Raw genomic sequence first — 10,040 nt, 5'->3', positions numbered from 1 at the left:
GGAGTTCAGATTCCATGTTGGATTCCCTTGCCAGTGATAGGGTAGGTGTACAGTAGGTGTTCAGTAAGCACTGGTTGAATTGAGAAAATGTTGGGTGTAAGAGACAGAGCCTAGACTAGGTACTCAAGTTTTGCTTTCATCCCTGCCCTGAAGGAGGGCAAAGGGGTTAACATTTTAGATTTACCTATGTCAGTCATTTTAAATTAGGTTCTTTAATTTAATCCCCATGGGAGACTTATCACGAATTTTTCAGTCAAGAATCAGGCTCACAGAGGCAAGCCTCCTGAGTGAGATCCCATTGCTCTTGTGGTGAGTCTAGCGCTCGAACTCAGATCTTGCTGACCCCAAAGGCCATATTTTCCCTACCACCATTGGCTATTTTCTTCTTGTGCAAAGAAAGACACAAACTTTACAAGGGAAAGATGGGCTTGCGATCTGTACGAGGATCTTGTTTAACGTCTGGAGATTGTGTCAAAGGTTAGAAAACGGATTTTGTGATGGTAACTATTGCTCATCAGGTTTTGGAAACAGAAGCTTAGGTCTAAGGTTAAGAAGGGGAAAGAGATGAGCTCAAACCTCAGCAGGACCCAGGATTTCTTCCCTATCTCAGTGCCTCATGTGTGTTCCAGCTTTGGTCAGCAAAAGTAGGGAGTAATTCCAAAGACAGAAGAAGTCATTAGGAGAGCCCATAAAGACACAACAGATCTGGTGTGGGAACAAGATACAGGTCAGGTGATGCAGTGTAAGGCTTGGTCTGACTTGCAGCTGAATGGTTTTCTTCAGGTCCTGGAAGAATCAGGTTGGCAGCCCTCCCACCCCCCGCCGGCTTTAATCAGATCCAGAGATGCAGCCAGCCCTCCCCTCATAGCACTGGGGAACAGAGTTTTTTCCAGTCAGCTGAGGGCTTATCCTGATTCCACACAATCTGCTTGAGTGTTGGTTTTTCACTCATTAGACAACATTGACCCGTCACCCTTAAGAACCGTTGTCTCATGAAAGGTATACTTCGAGGAAGATGTCAAGATGTCTTCCAAAGGACCTGTCAACTCTTTGAAGTACTTACTGAGCCAGGGTCCCCTTTTGCTGCCATCTCCCCTCCTCCCACACACTGGTGGGCTCCTCAGCCTCCCATGATTCATTGGACCAGGTGTGGACACCTGATGCAAGCTGCACCAATCAGAGTCTCTATTCTGGAGATTGAGTCATGTGAGGCAGTGGATCTTCTAGGTCAGCTTTGGCTACCAGACCTGGAAGGTCAGGGAGACCTGGGGCTGAGGGAGCCATTTAGGGACATGATAGGCCTTGTGCATAGACAACCATGACAGCCCTTGTGCAAACAGAGAAACCAGACCAATGAGGGGATGGAAGGAAGGAGCTGAAGAAGGAGAAACAAACAAGCAGCAGGAGGCAGGCAGAGGCGTTGTCATGGTGAGGGCAGCCTGCAGGGGACACTGACATCGTGGGGCTGGTGCTAGGTCAGCACAGACTGCAGAGCCACGGCATAGCAGAAGCTTCCAGCCCTCTCCCTGAGATTTACTGACCTCATTTATTCCGACAGGAACGGATGAAGGAGAGGGTGTTTTGTTTTGTTTTGTTTGCAACGAATGGGATCAGGTATTGGATACTTGAAGCATCCTCGTAGGCCGCAGTTCCTCAAAGTTTTCACAGCACAGATCACCAATTTGTACCCAAAAAGTGGAGTTTCATCAACGACTTTAAATGACAAGATAAGCCAGTGCTTTAAGCCTGAAGACCAGTTTCATATCAGTGAGGTCTGCCTCGCACCCTCCCGCTCTCCTCGCTCCAGCTCTGCAGGCCTTCAGCTACCAGGGCAGGGGCGGAGCAATCAGTGGGGCCACCCCCTACCACACCGTGATTGGCTCAGAAGTGGACATGTGACCAAAGTCCATCCAATCAGTGTGAATCTCAGGTCTTTGGCTGGGAATTTGGGGTTGGTCTGGATGGCGAGGGGTGAACGTGTGGGGTTTGGTCCTGCTGTAGCACTTTTCTACCACAAGGGAAGCTGCTCTGAAAAGAAGCCAACGCAAGGAGGAGGACAGAGCCAAGGCACCTGCAGCGAAATGGAGCCAGAGCCCTGACATCACAAATGATCTAATTAGTTCCATTTATTGCTTAATCCACTTGGAACTGGCTTCTATCATCCCTGGCTGAAAGCAGACTGACCTGTACACTACCTGCTTTTGCTCACAGCGGGCCAAAAAGATGTGCATTTAACTCTGCTAGGATTAGATGATATTCGTTATTTTTCTTATTACTTCCTTTAACCCCGAATCAAGGTCCCGATGCATTTTGTTGACCATCAACTCTTTTCTGTAGGTAAAGCAGTGCGTGGAGCAACCTCTTTTATTCACAGAACCGAGCCCTTCCTTGTGGCAGCCACGGCTCCTTCAGCTCTGGCACTGATCCCAAAGTACCATTTCTAGCGCATGACTCACAAAATAAATAACCTATAAATGAAAGGCCTCTTATCATACTTTGGCACGACAAACAAAATGCCAAGCCAGGCAGCATTTTTCCTTCACGTTTGAGCCCCATATGTGCCAAGGGCTTGCTTCATACCCCTCACATGAGGATTTTGGCTTTCTCCAAAGCCAAGCATCTACTAGCATGTGCATGCACTGATTGCTTTTCCACCATGTGTGTTCCTAATGTTGCATAATGTCCAACTGTGTTATCTGATAAGGGAGTTTTGTCAATAGGCCTCTTTGCTTTCTCTACATGCATAACCTTTATCATTATTTTTGCAGCTGGTTTACAGGCTTCTTGGTAATTGTACGACTGACTTTTCTGTGCATTTGTTAATAGGGCAGCAATTTAGAATGATGCCCCTGTAGCTCTGGCCTCCTCTGTATCTTTAGTAACAAGACCTTACATTAGAAAGCATTATTTTGGGTTTGTTCTGGGAAAACCGGACTGGTTGCTTTGGGGAGAGAGAACAGAAAACACTTTTTGTGGCTTCAGACTACTATTTATCCCAGTTTTAATGTTACTGGTAATATATTGAGGACTAGGGGCAGATACATTGCTGGTGCAATAAATGAAAATTTCCAAAATTTCCCATTGGACCTGTCCTCACAATTTTCATTTACAGCTACGTGCGTACAATCATTCCTCAAGAATTTGCTTGTCCTGAAATGCATGGTACCATATTTCTTCGATACACTGGAGAACTGCTTATTCATGATGTGTACTGTGTTCTTCTGAGGATTTATGTTGCCATTTTCATCATTAATTTACAATTGGAAGAACCTGTTTGGGCCATTGATTTGTTTTTGTGAACTGGAGATATAATGCAACAGAATAGTAACCGCAGGAATTCAAAAATAGCAAACATAACTTGCCAGCCAGAAGCCCTATGTCAGTCTGATCCGAGTTCAATTAGGAAAGGGCAATATGCCTCTCCCACTTGGTCATTTCTTAGGTTTATTTTTATTCCTAATTTTCTGAAACTTCACAATGGCGGTTTTGGGGTGTGTGTGTGTGTGTATGTGAGAGAGAGAGAGTAAGAGAGAGAGAGGTGAGTGGGGAGGGGGAGGTGAAAACAGATGAATAAGACCCGCAAGTCTGAAAAAATGTATCAGGCAGTGCCTGCTGGCTAAGTCCACTGAGTAACAGACCTGATTTCAGCTCAGGTTATGATCTCAGGATCACAAGACGGAGCCCCACGTGGGGCTCCATGCTCAATGGGGAGTCTACTTGTCTCTCTCCCTCCTCCTCGGCCCTTCCCCCCTCCTTCACACGCTCACTTTCTCTCTCTCTAAAGTGAATAAATCATTTAAAAAAGATTTTATTTATTTATTTGACACATACACACAGAGCGAGCACAAGCAGGCAGAGCAGCAGTTAGAGGGAGAGGGACAAGCAGGCTCCCCACTGAGCAAGGAGCCTGACATGGGGCTCAATCCCAGGACCCTGGAATCATAACCTGAGTTGAAGGCAGATGCTCAACCTACTGAGCTACCCAAGTCCCCTGAATGAATAAATCTTTAAAATATAAATAAATAAATAAATAAATAAATAAATAAATAAATAAATATATATAGAGAGAGAGAGAGAGAGAAAGAGAGAGAGGAGAGAGGGAAGGAAGGAGGGTAAGGTTGTGAGACCATTAATTATTTGTGTTCAACTCTTTCCCTCCGTTCTGGCTTTTTGCTTTTTCACGGCCAGGAGGAGGTGGTAGGTAAGGTGTGGAAGGAACATTCTAGGCAAATGGATGCTTTGTGCCTGAGCCAACTCATACCTGTGCTGAAGTAGGACACAGAAGTTCACTTCTGCGGGGTTGTGACCCTCTGTCCTCTTAAGTAGAGATAGGAGAGAAAAATAACCTAGAAATAATGACAAATGTTTCCTCTTTCCAATGATCACACCTCTGTCCTTTTCCTTCGCTGATTTATTGTCTCAGACCTTCACCAGGAAGCTGGCTTCGCCCCGGTGGTGAGAGATGTGAGGGCCATCCGTGCTGCTTGGGAACATTCTCGCTTTTCTTCTTCTGTCACTTGGCGGAGTTCCATTTCCCCACACCTTTGGTTTCAGGTGTGCGCGGGAGGTTTGCTTTGGCCAATGAAATGTGAGCAAAAATGACGCATCTCTTCCAGGTGGAAGCTTGAGGAGCCGGGGAGCCATGTGCTGCGTCCCTGCCAAGTTGTTGAGCAGTGTTCGACTCAGCACCCCTATCTCCACGAGGACTAGGGGACAGAGTGTCCCCCACCGCCCACCGCGGGCAGTTAACATGAACAGGAAAAAGAATTCGTTGTTTCAAGCCACTGAGACCTTAAGGATTGTAGTTCCTGCGGTGTAGACCGAACCTGGGGAGGGTGGGGTGGAGTGCACGTATAGGTAGAGAGACCGTGGATCCCTTGGCCAGATTTGCTTCCAGAAGGCTGACCCTGATGGGCAGCGCTCCAAAGCCCTCTTTTTTTTTTTTTTTTTTTTTTTTTTTTTTTTTTTTTTTACAGAGGACACCCGTATATTTTCAAGGCCAGTCGCCTTCCTTGCATCTTCTGTTTGCCAGTCACACACCAAGAATCTGGAACATTCTCAGTAGACGGCTTTATTGGTATGGGTTTTCAACAAACAGAAATAAGCCCAACAGCGTTTAAAACAAAACAAAACTGAACAGAATAGTGGCCTCCGGTCCCCCGCGGTACTGAAAAGACAAAGATCTTCACTTCGAGAGGTTTCCGGTGCGCGGCGCCGCTGCGCGCCCGCCCAGCCCCCGACCCCGCCGCGCCCGCCGCCGCCGGGGGCCCGGGCTCGGCGCGCACTGCGGGGTCCCGGGGGCGCGCGGAGGGCGGCGGGCGGGGCGGGGCGGGGAGCGGACACGCCCACCGGCACGCGCGCCCCCGCCTCGCCATCGCCCCCTGCCGGCGGCGGCCGGAGCCGGCTGCGCGGTGCGGGGGCGGGGCAGGCTGACCGCGCGGCCCGCGTCCAAGGCCGGTTCGGAGGCGCCCGGGCCGATCCGAGCCGAACCGAGACTGCGCGTTGTTAGCCTTTAACGAATGCGACAGCTATGAAAAATTGAGGGCTGTTGCACTCTTTTGAAAACGAGATGCCTCGCAGGCAGGACACACGGACGCCCTTACCGTCACTGGGACATTAGAAGGGAGGCGAGGTTCTGTGGATGGGACAAGGCAGAGAATGAGTCCCCGGAGAAGGAGCGATCACAGCTCTCCAGGGTAAACCTGAACACGCAGAGGATCTGGAAAATGAAAGCGGGGTTGCTCTCCGAGCTGTGCCAAGCCCCTTCCCTGCAGACCACTAGTTTGTCACCCTGCGCAAGGAGCTCTGGGTTGCAGGAGTGTCGAGGCAGGGGAAGGACCTGACACCCAGAACGATCCGCGGAGAGAAGCGGCTTTATTGGCCTTGGCAACCAACCAGCTGAGTGGGGTTTTCAGGCTGAATGTGTCATGCAGGGTTTTCAAACAATTTGCATGTTTTCCAGCTGCTTTCAATCGCCCCCCAACCCTCCTGCTCATTAAATAGTGGAAAACATTTTAATAGGCCCAAACCATGTGGGTTTAATTTTTTTTTCTTACAAGCCTCAACTGTGCTCCCTCCACCTTGTGTTTTTGGTTGTCCTTTTTTTTGTTGTTTTGTTTTCAAAGCGTTTAAACATTTTTGTCCATTTGACATCAGTTTAATGGCTTATTTTCTAGTAGCGGCTTCTAAAAATCAGATCCACTTAAACTTGTGCGCACATCTCTTCCTTGTTTCCTCTTTCACAGCATCAAAATACTTCACGACTCCTTCTGATGTGGGAATTGGTGAAAATGATCATTCTTGGGGCCTAAGGAAATCTGACATCTCGGAAACTTGTTTCATAGGTTCGCAATTTTCGTTTCATTTCATTCCATTCAAATTTCAGATTTGGGCTAGTTTCATCTTGCCCAGTATTTCTTTTGGCAAATGATTCAATTTGCTCTTTTCAGGAATTTGTAAACTCCTTTGCCAATTTTCACAACTAGTAGTTTGTCACCAGCATTCTGCTATGATTATGTCCCCTACTAACTTGAGAGTTTTAACACAAAGTATAGTTCGACAGAGCTGGGGACATTTAGGGAGGCATTGCTAACAAAATGCAGTTTTCATCATAAGATATATTTACTACTGGCCATCAGTGTTGTTTGCTTGACAACTTGACTAAGTGACATTCTTAAGATTAAGTTCTCATTTTTCCCTTGTTACAGATTCTAATATTGCACATGTAGGGACCTCAGAATGCCTCACCCCCTATAGGTTCTTGAGAGATACCACTTCTCACATGGCATGGCTAATTTTCGGGGCACTGTAATGTACTGTGAACTCATGATTGTTTTGTCTTAGATTTGCCTTCATACTCACTTGAAATCCAGAATCCCATCCAAAATACATAAGTACTTGGGTAGCCCGGGTGGCTCAGCGGTTTAGCACCTGCCTTCCGCCCAGGACGTGATCCTGGATCGAGTCCCACATCGGGCTCCCTGCATGGAGCCTGCTTCTCCCTCCGCCTGTGTCTCTGCCTCTCTCTCTCTCTGTCTCTCATGAATAAATAAATAAAATTTTTAAATAAAAAAAGTAGTGAGATGGGAGAATGAGAATGATCCCCCTGGAGGTAGATTATTCTTCCTTTTAATATTATAGCTGTTAATAGTAGAAAGTACAAAGTAAATATAGTTAAAACATTTTGTTCTACAAGTTGTTAGCCTCTTAAAAATACAACGGCTACTAAAAATTGAGTACCATGTATGCTTAAGGAACATTGGTGCCACTGTTTTGGAAATGAGATATTGTACCATAAATGCAACTGAACTAGATCTTAGTTCACAAGTGAATGTGGTTAACAAACGAGTAAAGTAAACAATAGCTTTTTACCAAAAACATGATTTCATTCTGAATAATGCAATGTGATCAAATCTGGTCATCCAGAAATCTGTTATTTTTCTTTATACAGAAAGTATGTAGTCTGGATTTTTAAATTGTTTTAATTTGTTATTTTTTAAAAGATTTTATTTATTTATTCATGAGAGACACACAGAGAGAGGCAGAGACACAGGCAGAGGGAGAAGCAGGCTCCTCGCAGGGAGCCCGATATGGGACTCCATCCCAGGACCCCAGGATTGCGACCTGAGCCGAAGGCAGATGCTCAACTGCTGAGCCACCCAGGTGTGGATTTTTTAAAAAATGAGTTTGATGCCCTTCATTCAAGGGAAACTAATCCACAGTGCCTCTGAAGTGATGGAGGAGTCTGCCCTGAGATGTTTTTTAAAAAGCAGACATTTTAAGTCCTACATGTCTTTGCTGTCAATCTCTAGTGGACAAAATTTTTTTTTCCAGCAATCTCTTGGGTTTCTTTAAGATATATTACCTAAGCAGTGGAGAAACCATATTGCTTTTGTCTATAAGACTGCTTCTAGGGCAGCCCGGGTGGCTTGGCGGTTTAGCGCCGCCTTCGGCCCAGGGCATGATCCTGGAGACCGCAGGGAGCCTGCTTCTCCCTCTGCCTGTGTCTCTGCCTCTCTCTCTCTCTCTGTGTGTCTCATGAATAAAAAAAATAATAATAAAATAAAATAAATAAAAAATAAAAATCTTAAAAAAAAAAGACTGCTTCTACCTATCAGGGTTTATCTTGTACATGATACTCTGAGAAGTAGGAATGTATGGTCCTATTTTGTATACTTTTAAATTATTAATATGACATATATAATATGCGTAGTATCGATGTTTACCATCTCCCAAAAGTAAAAATATGTTACAAAATGTTCTTTGATCATTTGGACTAAGTAGTGGCACTTGGGTCAGGATTACTTTTTCAATTCCATTTAACAGACAGCCTATCTTTAATCAGTACAACTTGCAAAATTTCCAAGTCTATTTGTGTATGCAACAGAATACTCTATAATTGTCACACTCTGAATTTATGGTTCTTGCTCCCTATGTGTCTGAGAAGAAAGACCCAAAAGGGATTTATTTTTCTTAGGAGAATGAGTCAGAAATTTTGGGCTAAAAGAGTTGAAACTACTGTTAGATAACAGTGCCTACTATCCTATTCTTCCAAAATTTGCGATAGTGGGACTGACTTTTGTATATTTTGCATGGTGGCTGAATAAAATTGGGTAGCTAATTCTACAATCCTACATGCCTTCTAAATATATTTTTAAAAATAGAATGGAATTCATTATTGTAAATTTAGACTTGCAGACACGAAGTAGAAACTGTCCTGCAGGTTTCCTTAACAGGTGACATTTTGCCAGGGGCTGAGGAGAGGAAGAAGGGAGAGTCAGTTTGTAATGGGCCAGAGTTTCGGTTTGGGATGATGAAAAGGATCTGGAGACAGTGGTGATGGTTGCACAGCCAACCATGTGAATGTGCTTAAAGCCATTGAATTGTCCTATTCAGAATGAGATATTTTGTGTGTTTTTTTTTAAAACACACACACACACACACACACACACACACAAGACCTTCTGTGTCCTGGCTTCCATGCCAGGACAGCCTCATCTCCACCCCTCTTGGCCCCAAGGTCACCTACCAGCAGCATCCGGGATTCCTGGCCACTGGCTCCCACACCCTGCTTCTGCCTGCTTCCCCATCTTTGCTCTACTCTGCTTCTGGTCTGCAAGGCCCTCCTCTCCCTTTTCATCTGGCTCGTCCCCCACCTTTCTGAATTAGGAAGTGGACAGCTGGGAGTCACATGGCTTTTGAAAATCAGCTTTGGGAATCCATCTGGAATTGAGTCCTCCCCCTCTGCTCTTGTTATCCTCAATTCAGTAGATACCTGGGTAGGTTCTGGGGACCCTGGAATTCTTGCTTGGGGGTGGGGGGCAGACACTGTGATGCCAGCTTCCCCCTTGTTCAGAAGCCCCTCCCGGGTGCCTCACCATCCCCCACTTTCAGTGGAGAGAGAACAAGGCTCAAATCTGTCCGGGTGTCAGGGTCCTGAGAAGTCTCAGTGATCATGGGGGAAAACTACCAACTGAATCTTTGTGTCCCCCTAAAATTCATATGTTGAAATCCTATACCTGCCCCCATGTGATGGTACCAGGAAGGTGAGGCTCTGGGAGGTTTTAAGATTAGATGAGGTCATGAGCGTAGAGTCCTCATCATCGATAGAATCAGTGTCCTCATAAGAATCACAGAGAGCTTACTTCCTCTTTCTGCTGTCTGCCAGGTAAGGGCATGGAAGAGGGTCCCCACTAGAACCCAACCATGCTGGCATCCTGATCTCAAACTTCCAGCCTCCAGAACCATGAGAAATACATTTCTGTTGTTTATAAGCCACTCAGTCTGTGGTGCTTTCTTACAGCAGCCCAAACTGATGAAGACAAGAGGGGAAAATAATGCAATCTTAGCATAATGGAATTTAAAGAATTTGCAATCATGAGCATGGACTCAGTGCTAAGCCAGGCCCATCTTTCTCCTGGATCCTTCAAAACTGAGGTCTGGATGACACCTGGCTTTGAAGGGATCAGCACCAGCAAGGCTGGCCTGACATCAACCTGTGGTCACTGTAGCCCGAAGCACATGTGGGTAATGCTCTCTCT

This window comes from Canis lupus, chromosome 10 (assembly GCF_003254725.2).
Source record: "Canis lupus dingo isolate Sandy chromosome 10, ASM325472v2, whole genome shotgun sequence".
NCBI lineage: Eukaryota > Metazoa > Chordata > Mammalia > Carnivora > Canidae > Canis > Canis lupus.
This window is presented reverse-complemented; position numbering follows the sequence as displayed.